The sequence below is a fragment of the Gigantopelta aegis genome, chromosome 14, assembly GCF_016097555.1.
Source record: "Gigantopelta aegis isolate Gae_Host chromosome 14, Gae_host_genome, whole genome shotgun sequence".
In the NCBI taxonomy this organism is placed as follows: domain Eukaryota; kingdom Metazoa; phylum Mollusca; class Gastropoda; order Neomphalida; family Peltospiridae; genus Gigantopelta; species Gigantopelta aegis.
In genome coordinates this window covers 25,359,107-25,364,416 of record NC_054712.1, presented here as the reverse complement: position 1 = coordinate 25,364,416, position 5,310 = coordinate 25,359,107, and the positions used below count along the sequence as shown (strand labels likewise).

Below are 5,310 nucleotides of genomic sequence, written 5' to 3'. Positions count from 1 at the left end.
CCTACACCATTGATGAAGCAGATATTCATTAAAATTACTACAGGTTAGGATGTCTGGAAGGGGGCAGCCAGAGTAATTAGTTTTTTTCTGCCTTGAGATATATGATTAAATATCATATATAATTCTTCTCCTCCAAAACCAAATCAAGAAAACGAGAAAATATTTAATAAGCTATTATTAATTAATACCATAAATTCATATATCATTAAATTTTGGCTATCTAGGCATGTCTAAATATAAAATCGGCACATCTGTCTTGGACATATTTAAAGTGGAACTCGGAGAATGTCCCCATACAAATGTGTTTAGACCTTAGACCTTCAGTGGATATAATAATCTTACCGAGTAATTGCCGGTACAGGTGGGCAGGATGTAGCACAGTGCACGTGGTAAAGCGTTCGCTTGATGCGCGGTCGGTCTGAGATCGATCCCCGTCGGTAGGCCCATTGGGCTATTTCTCGTTCCAGCCAGTGCACCATGACTAATATATTAAAGGCCATGGTATGTGTTATCCTGTCTGTGGGATGGTGCATATAACAAATCCCTTTGTTACTAATGTAAAAATGTAGCGGGTTTCCTCTATAAGGCTATATGTTAAAATTACCAAATGTTTGACATCCAATAGCCGATAATTAATAAATCAATGTGCTCTAGTGGTGTCGTTAAACAAAACAAACTATTTTGTTTACCGGTACAGGGGTGTAGCGTGGTTTTGGACTTATACGTGTGTGTGTGTGTGTGTGTGTGTGTGTGTGTGTGTGTGTCTAATACATTTTGCCTGAATAGCCTAATATTGCGCTATTAAAAAATCCAAACACATGTTGTAAACTCAGCGGCCCACCGCCCTCGTCCCCCCTCCAACCTTGCCAAACTATAAGTATATTAGGGGCGGAGCCGCGGCTCCCTTTCAGATAGTTCACACAATGCAGAACTGCGTAAAATAGATATTCTAAGAAATTTTGATCTTTATATAACTCTCTTATATATATATACTTTTATATTCATATGACATACATGTATCTATTAACTTGTACTCCTCTATTTCTTTTACTTCTTTTTTTTCTTCATAGTGATGGAAGTGATGTGGTTTCTATATTGTACGGCATCTGGAAATAAACTTGCCGAAACACTGTAGTTTTCAAAGAAATAAATATACTCATAGTTAGGTGACTGCATGGATCTAGTTCAGTCGGTAGAACGCCCGCTTGAGGTACATGCATCGTAGGATCGAATTACCTCAGTGGTCCAATTTTCTGATTGTAGCAGGTTTCCTCTGACACTAGATTTCAGAATTATCAAATGTTTTACACCCAATAGCTGATGATTAATAAAGCAATATGATCAGTGGTGTCATTAAACAAAACAAACTTTAACTTTAGTCATTATCTTTTAAAAAATAAAATACTCTTATGCAAAATGAACAGGTTTGATATAAGGAGCTATGGAATTATTTTCATAAACTTTCTTACATTATAATGTTGCCATAATGTTGAAAGGTATGAAAGTTGACAACAGGCCTACTCCAACAACCCAACCCATTTAATATATATAATCCAAAATGTGTATACAACTGCACATTTTACTGCGCATTGAATTTTCAAAACCATGAACTTACCCTTTGTCATGTTATATTATGTTGATATTTAGGTGACTGCATGGACTTACCTCGCTATTTATTCATACGACTGTCATTTGATTGCGAACCTTATTGCTCATAACCATACGTATGGGGGGGGGGGGTAGTGGGGAGGATGCAACTACCCCCACTAGTGCTGAAGCAAATCCTCTAATCCAGGAAAAAACGATAGAGATATTCGGGCAAAATCTGTTAACCTGAGGCCTTTTTACCTTGTATTTCCATTATTCTACACGCAAAATTAGTTGTAATTCATGTGAAAATGCGTAGTGATTTGTTTGCAACCCTACAGCTGTTTGGCAGTAATATTAACATGAAAAAAATATAGTTACTCAGGTTTCGGCAGAAACCAGCCTGCACACACACACGCACGCACGCACGCACGCACGCACGCACGCACGTACGCACGCACGCACACACACACACACACACACACACAAATGGGAGCCCATACGCCTGTTCTTGCTTTCCTTTAAAATGACATTTCTGGAAATATAATATCCACCTGTTATTCCCCCTCCATTATATTAATATAAAGAGGGAACAGGCGGATATCTACATATAAATTATAGCGAATAATAAACTTTTGGAGCTAATATTAAAAAAAATATTGGATTTTCAACTAATACTCTCGGATCTCAGGGTTATGAAATTTTATTATCGTTGTAAAAGCCATTCAAATGTAATTAGGCTACAATTTACGTCTTTCGGAATCAACGAGTCGTAATTGAATAATACTACTAACAGGCCTACTTGACATTTATTGATCCTGAAATTATTTATTCGTAAATATTAGTAACTGCTAACATATGATAAAATGTGTGGTGTTTTAAAATGGAACGAAACCGTTTTATATATTGTTTGTTTAATGATATCTAATATTATTGCTGAGATTTTAAATTATGAGTGAGTCTTCTATATAGCGATAGTATCACACTGGCGTAGGAAGCGGGGGGGGGGGGGGGGGGCAAAGAGGGCATGTGCCCCACTTTGTAGCAGCAGTGGGTTTTTTAATGTTTATACATGCATTTGTGTGTGTGTGTGTGTGCGTGTGTGTGCGTGTGCTTCCCCCACCTTTTGGCACCTTCCTACGCCTGTGGATCATCTTTGAAAAAACGTAAGAAAGAAATATATACGTGTGTGTGTGTGTGTATACATATACGTATATATATACGTATATATATATATATATATATATATATATATATATATATATATATATATATATATAAATATGAGTCGTTTTATTTTTTCCTATTTTAATTCGTATATATATATAGTTTTAAAATGAAGTTTATACCATATATGTACCAGTGTATATCATGTGTATACAGTATATTGATTAGTATTAATTTATTAGTAATTGTGTTTAATTTCATTTAATGGTCAGTCAACATTAATAATTTAATTAGATATTTTAAAATTTACGTGCACATTATCCTCCTTTCAATGCATCAAAACTACAACAGTTGTAATAGACTGAACTGAATACATCGTATTTCACGCTAAAAAACGTGAGCTTAGACTGGTAACGCAGGGAAATGCTCCCTCGAATATTTCGGAACCGCCCCTGATTGTGTATATGTTTGCTTATTTTTCTAATTTAGAAGAAAACTATTGCATGAATGGTATCAAAATACCCAACCTACTACGAAATGCTTTCATTACTTATTATGTTCATTGACGCCGTATCGATCTTTGTGTCGATTGTAATGTGTACACCTTAATATTACCATGACCTAATTTATGCACGTTCTGGACCTTTGTATATTTATAACCAATAGTTTGTACTACAAACACATTGACCTGCAAAATTCGCTACTAATTAAAAACTAAATTTCGTTTAATACTGCACATGTTTTCAATATATTTTAGTTTCAACCCCTAATTAATTAATAACATTTTATTATATTATTATAAAGGCGTTGAGTAAGTCTACCACAGACAGACCCTTACGGTTTTATTCGGCAGAATTCGTGTTATTACGGAAAAGATCGAAGTTGTTTAAACGGATGTAAATGAACATTCTATAGTTCCAGTGGTGTTACAATGACAATGATTATTTTGCGAAATAATGTTTAAAATGATATAACAAATGTCATATGTTAATAAGCAAAAATAAAAGTATCATCAAACTACTGTACTATTAATAAATAGAACAAAACTCTTTCAATAAAATAAACTATACACAATAAAATATGCAAATTTTCTAAACCATTTCTGTAACCAGTTATATATTGAAGACTATATAAATGACGTCGACTGTTTAATAAGTGCCCGGATGATCTTCAGTGGTCTGGGGTGCAGGCTTCAAACCTGTAGGTGACTGACGTCACAGTGGTTCAATTCCACCTTCCGGGCGATAAAACAAATTATTTATTTTCATTTTATTTCTTTTGATTCTTAAAGGCATATTGTCACAGACCACTGACCTATTTAATGGTCTAACAAAGTATTACTTGAACAAAATTCATTTGATTTGTCCCTAAATTAACTTTATTCAACCATCTTTATAACAACCATACTCCATTTATTAATGATATTTTGTAAAACATAATTGAATTATGGCAATGATCCATAATTCAAAAACTAAAATTGCTAAGAGGGTTGACCTGGATTTCAATCCATCATGGTTCAGTTAAGGTGATGCGATAGCTAGATTTGGTTTCCAACAATTAATGTAATTTTTATTTATTATTCAATTTTAGAAAAATAAGTTCCTTAAATCCGTGACAGTATACCTTTAACAGCAGATTCCAACTGAAATTTTAACTTGTTTACGTGCTTTTATCCAATTCACGGGCGTAGGAAGGTGCCAAAAAGTGTGTGTGTGTGTGTGTGTGTGTGTGTGTGCGTATGTGTGTGTGGTGTGGGGGGGGGGGCACACATATAAATACAATTAGTCAAACCTGTCCTAGCGGCCACCTGTAATCAGCGGTCACATGACTTCAGCGGCCACTTTTTTCCCTCCCGAACGATTTATAATGTAAATGCACCTGTAATAAGCGGTCACCTGTCTACCGCGGCCAGCGGCCACATAAATCGGATCCCAAATCTCTATAATTCCTGTATTAAGTGGTCACAGTAAATGTGTACTAGGCTATTATATAAAAGGATATTTTAACAACAGCGATAAGGTGCAGAAAATAATCGATCATCACACCTTCAGGGATACTAGTATCCTTTCAGTCCCGACACTGGAATGCATCTAACTGCCTCCGGGCAGACTACGTTTGACATTTGTAGATTCCCTTACTATGACAATACACCGCATTAAGTAGGAATTAAATAATTAAATAGAAAAAGAAAACAAACTTGTTGAGAACGGTTAATTTAATACATTCCATTTGCATTTTTTTTTTTTAAGGAAGGAAATGTTTTATTTAACGACGCACTCAACACATTTTATATGGCGTCAGACATATGGTTAAGGACCACACAGATATTGAAAGAGGAAACTAGCTGTCGCCGCTTCATGGGCTACTCTTTTCGATTTGCAGCAAGGGATCTTTTATATGCACCATCCCACAGACAGGATAGTACATACCACGGCCTTTATTACACCAGTTGTGGAGCACTGGCTGGAACGAGAAATTGCCCAATGGGTCCACTGACGGGGATCGATCCTGGATCGACCGCGCATCTGAAGGAGACATGTCATAAGTTGATTTAGT

General features: G+C 35.6%; 1 non-coding gene across 1 annotated transcript; it reads left to right on the top strand.

Moving 5' to 3' along the window:
* The first annotated feature begins 3,911 nt into the window (after positions 1-3,911).
* On the top strand, positions 3,912-3,998 carry Trnastop-uca. Its single transcript has one exon. It is a non-coding gene; the product is annotated as a tRNA-Sec (tRNA).
* Positions 3,999-5,310: the final 1,312 nt, after the last annotated feature.